The 14,234-nt window shown below is 35.2% G+C and overlaps 2 pseudogenes across 1 annotated transcript; both read left to right on the forward strand.

Annotated features, from left to right (window-relative positions):
• The first annotated feature begins 1,308 nt into the window (after positions 1-1,308).
• LOC143583233 (ABC transporter C family member 3-like) lies at positions 1,309-7,002 on the forward strand (annotated as a pseudogene). The gene is made up of 8 exons (XR_013144126.1): positions 1,309-3,988; positions 4,076-4,162; positions 4,361-4,963; positions 5,038-5,712; positions 5,798-6,103; positions 6,199-6,262; positions 6,341-6,580; positions 6,667-7,002. The product of XR_013144126.1 is annotated as an ABC transporter C family member 3-like (transcript).
• Positions 7,003-10,094: 3,092 nt separating this feature from the next.
• On the forward strand, positions 10,095-12,695 carry LOC143583230 (protein FAR1-RELATED SEQUENCE 5-like; annotated as a pseudogene).
• Positions 12,696-14,234: the final 1,539 nt, after the last annotated feature.

Here is a 14,234-nt window from a genome sequence, read left to right on the forward strand (position 1 = left end):
CTCTCTTCATAGCAACAAAGGATATCATATGGGAATGGAAATTAGAGAAATTTACATCATTGTTGTCGTCTATATGGCATTGGCAGTTTGGGCATGCTTTAGCGGGATTGCTTTTCCATTTGATGTTTTCAAGATCATATGCACCGAGACTTTTAATATTTGTTGCAATTCTGCTACTATCCACCAAACTGGAGCATGTTTAGCAAGACTATGAAAGTATATATATTTATCATAGAAGATGTGGTTTATCTAGGATTCAATCCAAATTTTGATATATATATATATATCAAAATTATATTTAACCCGTGGTCATTTTTAAGCGAAGTCGATTATTGAAACCGACCCGGAAGAGCCTGGCCCATCTAAACAAACCTATTATACAATTTCATGTTATGTAATCATAACTTGGTGTTGTTTTTTATTTATCCTAATCCTCCCCCCCCCTTTATATTTTAACTCGGTGTTGTTTATAACTGTAATCGAATACTTGAACTGACCCGAAACCACCAGACTTGAACTCGATTACCAAGGCAGACCCATCTAAACAAACCTATTATGCAATTCCATGTGATGCTATCATACTTATTTAGACTCGGTAATAGTTTCTTATGCTTACTCATGTCACCGTGTGTGAATAATAGTTGCACATGTATACACATCCATGTATACATGACAAAACAGCTTAGAAACACAAAAAACAACAGCTTAACTTAACTACAACACAAAGACGCTTACTATAGGCGAAAGACATAAAGTGGTAAGAATATATCCAACTACAATCTACAACATTTACTCACCAATATATAATCATGAGTCTGCCAAGTGAATCAGTTTCACCAAACAGATAGGGCACATGGCCCATACATAACCCACACAGTGACACAACTATGTAATATGATAAACCATACAAATTAAGTTAACCCACACTTAATCGTTTAGCATACTCATAGACATACTTAATGGTTGTTTGATCAAGTAAACAAATTTACAGCCAAATAGATAATTTAGTGGAGACATTAAAAGAAGCATACGCATGATATGATTCAAGTAATCCCGATTAAATCAATTTCAACACTGCAGGGTACTATCTAAGCCCTAATTAAGCAACTTACATGTCATCATAACCCTAATAATCATAAGAAACTTGAAAACTTGAATAGGGAAGAATGGTGGTGATGTTAGTGATTACAAATATACGATCTAAAAACAAAAATACAGATACACCGAAAGACAAATTAGGGTTTGCTCACTTACTGGTAATTAGCGAATGTCACAAATTGATCAACACATGTTGAAAACTTCTAAAAGATATCATCACTATATTAAGCGGTTGGGCACCTTTTTGTTATCTTATAGTGAATATTATCACAAGAATCTTTCGAATTACAAACTTTAAAGTATTTAATTCACCAATAAAAAACCCCATTGTCTTCAACGATGTCCCCATCTCCCGATCCTTGGCTACGACGCTTATTTTCAAGAACCCATATTTGACTCTCCCAACCTTCACTTTCATCATTCAAAAACCGACTATAAAACACACACCCATAAACCCAAAACCCCATATCATCACTCTTGCTTTCTGACTCATTATTGCACGTACGAGTGAGTGATAACTGATTACCTCAAAGTCCCCGAAACACAAGAACATCTTTCAAGATTCGGTATGTTTTATTCTTATTATTATTCTGAAATGAACCCTTTGATAAACCCTATTTTCCTACATGGGTTTGTGGCTTCCATACAATTTATGTTCTTGATTTTCATGTTAATCTCTTGGGTTTGGAAAAGATTCAAGATTGATCCAACTTTGGTTCCTAAACAAAGCTCTAAGTGTTTGTTTTACAAACAAACTTTGTTTTGTTCTATTGTTCTTTCACTCTTTAATCTTGTTTTGTGCTTCTTGAACAATTTTTATTGGTATAGAAATGGGTGGACTGATGAAAAGATTGTAACCCTTTTGCATGCTGTTCTTGGAACACTTGTTTGGTTATTTGTTTCCGTTTATTTGCACACACTTGTTTCAAATTCGTCGACGATAACTAGAAAATACCCGGCCGTCGTAAGGGTTTGGTGGGTATTTTTCTTTACAGTTTCTTGTTATTCTGTTGTGGTAGATTATGTTTACTACAAAAGAGCCCATGATTCAATTCCTATGTTCTTTGTTTCTGATTCCGTGTCTAGTATCATGGGTTTGTTTCTTTGTTTTGTGGGGTTGTCCCACAAAACCGAGGACGAATCCCAAACTAATAATCTTGAAGAACCCCTTTTGAATTCTGGTGTGTCTAGAGCTGAAGTTGCATCAACTTACGAAAATGCAAGTTTCCTTAGCTTGGTTACATTTTCTTGGATGAATTCTCTAATTGCAAAAGGCAACAAAAAAGCATTAGACCTTGAAGATGTCCCCCAGCTTGCAAAAATAGATAGTGCGAAAGAAGTTTATCCTGTTTTGTTAAACAAAGTAGAGTCTTTAAGCAATGGGAGTAATCAAATCACTTCATTCCGTCTCACGAAAGCCTTGTTGTACATCATTTGGAAAGAAGTCGTCATCACAGGAATACTCGCTTTAGTATCTTCGTTGACTAGTTTTGTCGGTCCTTACCCCATAGAAGAATTTGTTCAATACTTAAACGGACAACGTGATTACAAAAACCAAGGTTTTGTTTTGGTGGCTGCATTCCTTGTTGCCAAGGTTATAGGGTGTTTCACACAACGACATTGGTACTTCAAGCTCCAACAAGCTGGAATGAGAGCGCGATCTGCCATTGTTGCCATGATTTACCAAAAGGGGTTGACCATCTCCGGCCAGTCAAAGCAAGGGAACTCAAGTGGCGAAATCATCAACTTCATGGTTGTTGATGCGGGAAGAATAGACGAATATGCTTGGTATATGCATGATTTTTGGCTAGTTCTTATTCAAGTGGGGGTCGCGTTATGGCTTCTATATAAAAACTTAGGACTAGCCTTCATTGCTTCATTAATCGCCACAATTGTTGTGTTGTTGGCCAATCTTCCACTCTGGAGCATACAAGAAAAGCTTCAAGATGAGTTGATGAAATTCAAAGATAAACGGATGAAGTCAACATCTGAAATCTTGAGGAACATGAGGATTCTTAAACTTCAAGGTTGGGAAATGAAGTTTTTGTCCAAAATTACCAAACTTAGAGATGAAGAACAAAGTGCATTGAAGAAGTACATTTATACTTTATCCATGTCTTCTTTTATCTTCTGGGGTGCTCCAATTGTTGTTGCAGTGGCCACTTTTGCAACATGTTTATTTCTTGGTATCCCACTTGAATCAGGGAAAGTACTTTCAGCACTTGCAACTTTCAAGATCCTTCAAGAGCCGATTTACAATCTCCCCGACTCGATATCAATGTTTTTCCAAACTAAAGTCTCACTTGATCGAATTGCCACTTATCTTCGCCTCAACGACATCGATTCTAGTGCTGTTTATAGGGTTTTACAAGGTAGTTCTGAAACCGCTGTTGAGATCATAGATGGTAACTTTTCTTGGGATCCAAGTGCATCTTCTAACCCGACTTTGAAAGATATAAACCTTAGAGTGAATCATGGTATGCGGGTTGCGGTTTGTGGGACCGTTGGGTCAGGGAAGTCGAGCTTACTGTCTTGTATTTTGGGTGAGATATCAAAGATATCAGGAAGTGTGAAAGTTGAAGGATCAAAGGCATATGTAGCTCAATCTCCATGGATTCAAAGTGGAAAGATCGAAGACAATATCTTGTTTGGTAGGGAGATGGATAGAGAGAGGTATGAAAAGGTTCTAGAAGCTTGTTCTTTGAAGAAAGATCTTGAAATCCTTTTGTTTGGTGATCAAACGGTAATTGGGGAGCGAGGGATCAATCTGAGCGGGGGTCAAAAGCAGAGGATACAAATAGCTCGGGCTCTTTATCAAGATGCTGATATCTATCTTTTTGATGATCCGTTTAGTGCTGTTGATGCTCATACAGGAAGTCATCTGTTCAAAGTAAGTGGCTTTGTTTGTGTTTTTAGCATATTTAAAGATTTTAATCAGATTATTTAAATATGCATTCTGTATTTTTTGGAATGACAGGAATGCATGCTGCAATTTTTGGACTCGAAGACGGTGATTTACATCACACATCAAGTAGAGTTCTTACCTGCTGCAGATCTTATCCTGGTTAGCTATCTAATTCTTAGCTTCATTTAGTTTGCACATTTGAGCTTCCATTTTACATACACTTTTAGAGATGAATTTTAGGCTGGCTGCTGGCCCGAAACCAGAAAACTGCCTTCTTGTTTACAGTTTAGTTTTTTATTTTTTTTTTCATTTGTACATATGAATTAATTATCTCACTTGATATAACATTACAATTAGGTGTTGAGAGATGGAAGGATCACACAAGCCGGAAAGTATAACGACATTTTAAATTCTGGAAGCGACTTTATGGAACTTGTAGGCGCACATAAAGAAGCATTATCAGCCATTGATTCCATGGGGACCACTGTCCAAGAACAAACAGAAAGCTCGAAGGAGACTACAAACGATGGTCAAAACGGTAAACCAGACGATTCCTCGGCTTCAAAGGCGCAACTTGTTCAAGAAGAAGAACGAGAAAAAGGAAGAGTCGGGCTCTCAGTTTAATGGAAATACATAACAGCTTACGGTGGGGCACTCGCACCAGTTGTAGTGTTTGCAGTAATCCTCTTCCAAATACTTCAAATCGGAAGCAATTACTGGATGGCTTGGGCATCTCCAGTGTCAGCAAGTGACCCAGCCCCGGTTACCGGCACAACACTGATCATTGTTTATGTCGCTTTAGCTGCTGGATGTGCTTTATGCGTACTTGCAAGAGGCTTGCTTATTGCAACTGTTGCATATAAAGCCGCCTCTATTCTCTTCCACCAAATGCACTTGGCCATTTTCCGGTCACCCATGTCTTTCTTTGACTCAACTCCAAGCGGACGAATACTAAATAGAGTAAGAAAAAGTCCTTTCTCTACAATAAATACGTGTTTGTATTAAGATTTTAATGTTTTATTTAATATTTATAGGCATCTACAGACCAAAGTGCGGTGGACTTGCAAATTCCTTACCAAATTGCATCATTTGTGTTTGCAATCTTTCAACTTCTTGGCATCATTGCGGTTATGTCACAATGTGCTTGGCAGGTGATCATTATTTTCATTCCAGTTGCGGGACTGTGCATATGGTTACAGCAATATTACTTGCTATCAGCAAGAGAAATGGCCCGGCTAGTTGGAGTTTGTAAAGGTCCAGTTATACAGAATTTTTCTGAAACAATATCGGGATCAATAACCATTAGAAGCTTTGATCAACAAGCCAGATTCCAGGAAACAAATCTAAAACTGAGTGATGATTTTTTAAGGCCAAAGTTTCATGCTGCCGCAGCTATGGAATGGTTGGGCATACATTTGGATATGCTGTCTTCGTTTACATTTGCTGTGTTTCTAATTTTCTTGATTTCTATCCTGGAGGGATACATTGATCCAAGTATTGCTGGATTGGCTGCTACTTACGGGCTTACTTTGAACACCTTACAAGGATGGGTGGTATGGACTTTAACCAACCTCGAAAACAAAATTATTTCAGTTGAAAGAATATTCCAGTACTCCTCGATCCCGAGTGAGCCTCCTCTTGTTATAGAATCAAACAGGCCTGATGATCAGTGGCCGTCACAGGGTGAAGTTGATATACAGCATCTGGAGGTACTTAAAAGTCTAAAATCCTACACTTATCTGTCAGCTATTTAAATTTTTCAGTATTGTTAATTGAATGGTTTTCTTTTGAAAGGTTCGGTATGCACCACATATGCCACTTGTGTTGCGAGGTATTACGTGCACTTTCAGTGGGGGAAAGAAAACTGGAATAGTAGGAAGAACTGGCAGCGGGAAGTCAACTCTAATACAAACTCTCTTCCGTCTTGTGGAGCCCGCGGCTGGGCAGATTTTGATAGATGGGATCAACATCTCAACAATCGGACTTCATGATCTTCGTTCAAGATTGAGCATAATTCCTCAAGATCCAACCATGGTTGAAGGGACTATCCGAAGCAACTTGGATCCCCTTGAAGAGTACACAGATGATCAGATTTGGGAGGTAGTTAAATTACAAATTATCCATTTGAATGTATTCAAACTATAATTATGGTGCTATAATAGTATAATCTAACTTAACTATATTTGTTAATTCAGGCTCTTGATAAGTGCCAACTTGGCGACGAAGTAAGGAGTAAGGAAGGGAAGCTTGACTCACCAGGTATGGCTCAGAGTATTTGCATCAGTTCTTTTTCTTATATTTAACTTTAAAAATTTTCCTAAAAATTAAACTTCATAGTTACCGAGAATGGAGAGAACTGGAGCGTTGGTCAAAGGCAGCTGGTCTGTCTCGGGCGTGTGCTACTCAAAAAGACCAAAGTCTTAGTACTTGACGAGGCTACCGCATCAGTGGACACTGCAACTGATGGAATGATTCAACAAACACTCGGGAAACACTTCACCGACTCAACTGTAATAATGATCGCACATCGTATTACCTCTGTGCTCGATAGTGACATGGCTTTGGTTCTAGAACAAGGTTTGTTGTAAAAACTTCGGTGTATGTTGTGTCATCTGTGCGATTAAAATCTTGATCTAAGTAATTTATTTTTCTTCGGTATGCAGGTCTGGTTGACGAATATGATTCCCCAACAAAGTTGCTGGAAGATAAATCATCCTCATTTGCAAAGCTTGTCGCTGAGTATAGTATGAGATCAAGTTCCAGTTATGAAAACTTAGCAGCAACATAATCTGTTTGTATCAAAATTGGTACTTGATTTAATCTTGATTGCTCAACTTGATACGGGAAGCTGTATGATTTTTGACTGTCGGGTTTAACCGTTTATAGATACTACAATAACCTTGTTATATATAATTTCGCTGTTTGCATTTTTGATGTTTGTAAGCATAACTAGTTTCTTGCTGTAAGTCATCTAAAGTTATCTAAAATCATTGTTTTCCATCAAGTTTTGAGTTACTTAGCTTAAATATTTGTGCAGATTGCAACTTCTTTATGAAATTAAGTCACTTATAAAACCTTACTAAACTTATTTTAACATGGTCATATCAAACCTTATACGAAAATCCCATGTTTGTCAACATGAACACAGTATGACTTCTGAACAGGTCAACTTTATAAACTGAAGCAAGTCAACGGTACACGGATGGGGGTTGAACATGATACTTGTCAACCTTCGTTCCAAAGCAATTACTCGAGTTTATCTTTTACAGTCATTTATCCTAACGAATGTGTTTTCTTTTTCTTTCTCCTATTAAATGGTATATGATCAGATTTGAGTATTAGATTCACTTATCCTAGAAAGTCCATTTTTTCACCAGATATACGAACATAAATGGCTACCTATTCTTATACTCGCTTAATTAATTCGTGAGTTATGAAAACAAATGAGGATGTTTAATAATATATAAAAATATGGGTAGAACCGTAGAACTTATATTAAACGAAAAAGATCTAATTTTTATTTGAAATTAAAGGGAGAGTAGAAATTGTACTTCTCTAAAATCTAAATGGAGAAAGTTGGGCCTGATATATGGGCTAAGGTACCTTAATGTAGAGGTGCACAAAAAATCCGAACCCGGAACCGGACCCGAAATAAATACCCGGAACCGGTTTTTCTAATACCCGGGTTTTTAATACCCGAACCCGTACCCAACCCTACCCGTAGGGTACGGATAGAGTATGCATTTTTGCACTAAAACCCGAACCCGAACCGGACCCGATTTGTACCCGGTAATACCCGAAAACCCGATTTGTACCCGGTAATACCCGAACCCGGAACCGGGGTTTTCCAATACCCGAAACCGGGTATTTCAAATACCCAATGTATACCCGAAAAATACCTTAAAAATACCCAAAAAATATCTCTAAAAAGTGTAAACTTTTAAAAAATCCAATCTATACCAAAAAAATACCGGAAAAAAACCCGAAAAAACCCGTAAATAGGGTTTTTCCAATATCCGATAATAGGGTATTCAAATACCCGGTTTTAGAATACCCGTTTCTATACCCGACCCGAACCCGATGCATAGGGTATGGTTTTTAGAGACAATATCCGACCCGAACCCGACCCGACTATTACCCGTACCCGGTCATACCCGTACCCGGTCATACCCGAACCCGGTTCTATAACCGAACCCGGGTATTTAAAAAACCCGATTTGTGCACCTCTACCTTAATGTAATAACATGGGGCCTATGGGCTTAGGCTAGTTGGCAATGATGGCAAAGTTACGATGGTTTGAACTTTGAAATTTAGGTTCTTTCCATTTATGAATTTCCTAGTCGTGTTATATTATTTTTTTTTCTATCACGTAATTGTCATATGGACCATGTTATCCACCTTGGAAGTTGGAGCTTCTTTGTTATGTTAGGGTAAGATTTTATGTAAATGCAATTAGTGATACGTGCCCAATCACTTTAACCCTCGTCCACCATGCATGCATAATATGGAGTCGTGGGCTAGCTAATGCATCAATTTTTATGGCATTATTTACTTTAACTGTTTTGTTTTAAGCATGTTATTTTAGGTAGTAGCTTAGTGGTGATAAACTCTAGTTAGTTTCTTTAGTTCGTTTATTTTGTTGCATATAAAAAGGCCTTGATTAGTACTAGGTGAGGAAAGGTAGATGTGTGCTTGCAAGTCCTAACTTTAAAAGGTTAAGTTTCTTATGACGGTTGAATCATCAAAAGGGAGCTTTGGGGTGGCAAACTCGAAACATGCTAAATTTTGTTGGTCCGAGGAACCTGAGGTAGTATTCCTAGCAGTCCTGAGACCAAGCCGAGCCCAACCCGATACCATTCTATGCACCCTATATTAGGAGAAACCCTTTTGGGTTCCACCGCTAATATAAAGAAAAGAAAAAAAAATAAATTTCAAACTCATTTGAAGCGGTTTTTGTTGACACCGCTTCAAATTCTTTTCGGCACATAGAAATAGATTTGTACTAGTGTACTTGTGTATACTATCAAAGAACTGAAAATGTGTATGATTAAATTTGGTTGAATTAAAGAGATTATAATATGTAATTATGTTATATATATATATATATATATAGATAGATAAAGGATCCAATACAAAAATTGGTTATCATACATTACGTACGATAGATTTCCTATCGTTGATTTCCAATTTAATTAATCTGATTAGTTAAGTACCCATAAGGGGTGTTTTTGTCTTTTTACATTACTTTTCAAAATCGATCGCGCCTGTATTATAAACCGTTTATTATAAATTTGATCACGTATCCAAAAACTAATTAATAATTGAATTGGCGATTTTTGTTATTCGATTGACTGGACGGTATCGTTGATTTGTTTATCGTCATGTATTACGATCATCAAAGTAAGTTTATTTTAGTTTTAGTTTTAATCAATTATTTATGTATTTAGCTGTACACTATAGGTTTAATCGACTAGATTTTTTAGGTTTTTAGGTTAATTTTTTGATGACTTTACGATCGATTATGAATTTTTATGAATTTATGTGTTTTTATAGGTGTTTAGTAATTGTGATTCGAATTAACTTCAGATTTATGTGTCGTAATAGCAATTCACGGGAAGGTTTTTTTGTTGTTTGATTTTGAACGCATTAGAACGTATATGTTTTAGGCAAGTTTTTGTGATTAGGATATTTTTTTGATGTTTTTTCGTTGTATACTATAGGTTTTATGGACTGATAAGTTAATTTGATCATTTTTTTAGTTTTTTTATGTTTTGTATATTATATGATTGATGTTTTGTGTTTATGTATAGGTGCCAAATTTTTGTGAATCGATTTAGACATAAAATTATTTGTCTTAATATCAAATCGCGAGTAGGAATGATTTTTTTATATTAGAACGTATAAGAACGTTTATTTTTTGTGTATTTGAAAATTATTTTTCATAGCAAATTGTGAATATGAGTTTTTGTTTTTTTGATTTTGAACATAATAGAACGTATAAGAATGTATTAGATTGAATTTTCTTTTATCAGATCATTCATTAGATCTTGTTATACCTCAAGTTAATGCATCTTGCAAACCTTAAAAAGGAATGGTTTTTGAATCTGTTGATCATGCATATGATTTCTATTGTGAATATGCAAAGAAAGCTGGTTTTTGTGTTCGTAAAGGAGGCTCGTACATGAATGAGGGTTTATTAAAGTCTAAATAATTTACGTGTTCGAAAGGTCACAAGCCAGCAAATAATTATGATTCTATGGCTGAAAAAGATCGTTCCAGCAGACCGTATTATAAAAGAAGGAAGAGACCAACAATTAGGTGTGGTTGTCGAGCTCAAATTTTTCTAAAATCTGTTGATGGGTTGGGGTTTGAAATAAATGATTTTTTCAAAGGACATAATCATGAAATGGTGCATGCAAATGATATGCATTTTGTTCGATCAAATAGAAAGTTGACTCATGTACAACAAGATATTATATATGAGATGTCAACATTGAATTTGGGCCCTGTTAAGGCGTTTAATATTATGAGGACAAAGTATGGAGGATTTGAGGAAGTTGGGGCTACAAAAGATGATTGTAAGAATTTCAAATAGAGTTTAACTTGTTATATTGGCGAGTATGACGCTGAAATGGTTGTTCAAAGATTAAGCGGGAAGAAAAACCGTTGTGATGGTTATTTGTTTGAGTATACAGTTAATACTAACGGTGAGTTAGATCGTTTGTTTTGGGCTGATGATATTTCAAAGAAAAATTATTTGGCTTTTGGAGATATTATATCATTTGATGCAACATTTAAGACAAACAAGTATGTCAATTTTGATACAATTATTTTTTACTTTTTTATATTTTTACACATTTTTTTAATTAGTTTTTATATTAATTTGTTTTTTCAGGTACAATATGGTTTTTGTACAATTTACTGCCATTGATAATCACTATCGGATTGTTACTGTTGGTGCTGCGTTATTATCGTCCGAATCTATCGAATCTTATTCATGGATTTTGAAAGTTTTTCTTGATTCTTTTGGTATTTCCCCAAAGGTGGTTGTTACTGATCAAGATCCTGCAATGAAGCAAACAATCTCCCTTGTTTTACCAAATTCGAGACATCGGTTATGTATGTGGCACATTATTAAAAAACTTGCTGACAAGGTAACTTTATTTTTATCGTATTTTAAAGCATTATGCATATGTGTTAGAACGTGTTATAATGTATAAACATTGCTGCATATATTTACAAAACGTGTCAGAACGTATAAACATTTTTTTTAGGATGTATCAGTTTTTGTATTTTTTTTGTCTGCAACAGTTATGAGTGTAGAACGTATAAGATTGTATATACCCATTGTTTTCTGATATTAACCGATTTAACAAATTTTTAATTTTCCAACATCAGGTTGGTGTTGCCTTTTGTAACAATGAAGATTTCAAACGCAAAATATGTGACATTGTTTGGACGGATGCAATTTCTCAATCTGAATTCGAGACGTAATGGAAACTAATAATGAAGGAATATGATCTCGAAACAAATAAATGGTTGTCTGACATGTTTGAAATGAGATATGATTGGATCCTCGCGTACTATATGGATGAACCATTGTCTGGTCTTATGAGAACTACATCGAGATCAGAAAGTGAAAATCATTTTTTTTGTCAAGTTTCTAACTCACAATTATCACTAGTTGAGTTATTTAGTCATTTTGATCATTGTATGGAGATTCAAAGGCACAATGGTAGGAAAAATGATCATGATACAAGGTACACGCATCCAGATCCGGTTAGTTCAAATCCGTTTGAGAAGGAAGCAGAGCTGATGTATACAAAGGCTATTTTTAATGATTTTCAAGATGAAATGTATCATATTAGAAGTGGTGTTGCATGCTTGAAATCCACTGAAGAAGATTGTGTGAGGTTTTCTGTATTTGACTTTAATGCTTATGTCCCAGGCTGTTTGGAGGTATGAAATAGTTAAACAAATTTTTATTTTTTTTTATTTTTTTTGGTAGAACGTTGTAGAACGTTTAAAATGATTTTTATTTATGATTTTTTACAGAATGTGTAAAGTATTTTTATATATTTTGTGTCAGGTTTTGTTTAAGAAGGAAGGTGAGGACGGAATTGACTCGACTATTTCATGTCAATGCAAAAGATTTGAACATTATGGATTATTATGTCGTCACAGCCTTTATATTTTAAATTTGTTCAGAGTTACCAGATTTCCAAAAAAGTACATGGTGGACCGTTGGAAGAGAGATGCTGGTCTTAATCCTAGAACTGCTCCTATTTCAAGTTTCGGTAATGACAAGTTTTTAAAAGTTAAAGAGATCTCAAGGGAAATAACATTGGCTGGAGAGTATCTCATAAATAGTTATGTAAATGATGTTGATGAGTTAATCAAAGTCAGGGATCAAATGAATATAATGATCAAACAAGCTGATGAGACAAGATACAAAAGAACTCATTTATCAAAAAGGGATAGGTTTTATGCTATTCTAGGTTATGATCAACCAAATGAGGTGACAGTTCGTGTGCCTAGTGGTATAAAAAACAAGGGTCGCGGGTCGCATACACGGATTAAATCACAGAAAGAGATAGCTATAAGTCGATCTGGCAAAAAATATAGGGAATGCAAAGTTTGTCATCAACAGGGTCATAACAACCGAACTTGTCCTCAACTTCGAGAAGAATAGTTTTCTAAGTGTTCTTGTTTTGTTCATATTTTCTTTTTTTAAACTTTTTTATGTTTTTATTTTTCTGGAACGTATAAGTTTTTTTGTGTATACTGGAACGTGTAAGCTGGGTGAATAATACTTAATAAAAACCGTTGATAGATTAAACCATGTTCCACCGAGGTTACAAAAGAGGACCACATCTAGAGACTTTTCAAAATAACCTATTTACAAACTTATTTTAAACTACTACACCACCACATCACACCATCACCACACCACAACACAACACAAGCTGTCATCCCGAACCCTAGTTGTTGTCAATGATCCCTTGAGCATCTTCACGCTTGACTCTCTTATTCACCTTCACCTTGTGAGCTGTTTTCTCCAGAACATCATGAAGCTGACCATAGCATGAAGCCTGCTTTTCCAGGTAGGTTGTTGCCTCTTTGTTGAAGCTGCTATCAGGGTGCTTGAGAACTTCTTGGTACAGAGAATTGTTTTTTGTTGCTTCATCATTCACACTCCCTTTAATTTCTTCAACCACTCGTAGCCGATCACAGTCTCTAGCAAGCTCAATGTTGATTCTTGATCGGAAAATGCTCTTCACAGTAACATTTCCAGAATCCATTTTTTTTTTCAATTTTTTTTGTTTTGTGTTTTTGGTGTGTTGTGTTAGCTCTCTTTTTATAGCCCAAGTTATCTGAATTCAGTATAATTATATCTAGTTAGATTTAATAGCTTAGTAGCCATGATTACATTACCAAAGTTTTCAATTTTTAATCAATTCAGTATAATCTGTCACTGCTTTCAAACAGTGAGAATCTTTCGAACGTATAAGGACGTCTAATGTAATCATAGCTTTGTCAGATAGATAAATTATAAAAGAAATTGTTAATATTTGAAATTATTTAAAGAAATTGTTAATTTATTTTTTATTTAGAATTTATTAACTGGTTAGTGTTTTAACATATAGCATCTGTCATTTCAGTAGTTTTAATTTTTGGTCTATTTCTCAAGATGGCATTTGATGGAACGTATGAGAACGTTTAAGTGTTTTTTCAAAACTGACATTTTGATGGAACTTGTTAGAACTTGTAATAGTAACATAATTACTTTAAAATCTGACAAAAGTTATTACGGATTAATTACATATATCTTTCAATTTTTTTTTCAAATTGCCATTCATTAGAACGTGTGAGAACGTGTAACTTCATAATTACATGCATATGTCATTTTTTGACTTTGGAACGTGTAAGAACATGTACCTTTAAAATAATTTGTGATATTTTTGAAAGATTCTTACTGTTCCCAATAAATTTCATTTACTGTCTTATACCTTTATTTTTATCTAGTTATTTTCAACCACTCCTTTTCAATTTACCACACAAAAATCATTCCACAAGATATGGATTCATCATCTTCATCGTTATCTTCTTCATCAGCTAAGGATCTGTTGTTGAAACAGAATCAAGCTCAGATCCAGGAAGATATCAAGAATCGTGCTGCTTTACATGATGAGTTTATCAAGACTGCTGACATGCCAGGTAGTACTATTAA

This window comes from Bidens hawaiensis, unplaced genomic scaffold (assembly GCF_021521415.1).
Source record: "Bidens hawaiensis isolate Kalapana, Puna unplaced genomic scaffold, B.hawaiensis_p1.1 tig00032179_1, whole genome shotgun sequence".
Classification (NCBI taxonomy): domain Eukaryota; kingdom Viridiplantae; phylum Streptophyta; class Magnoliopsida; order Asterales; family Asteraceae; genus Bidens; species Bidens hawaiensis.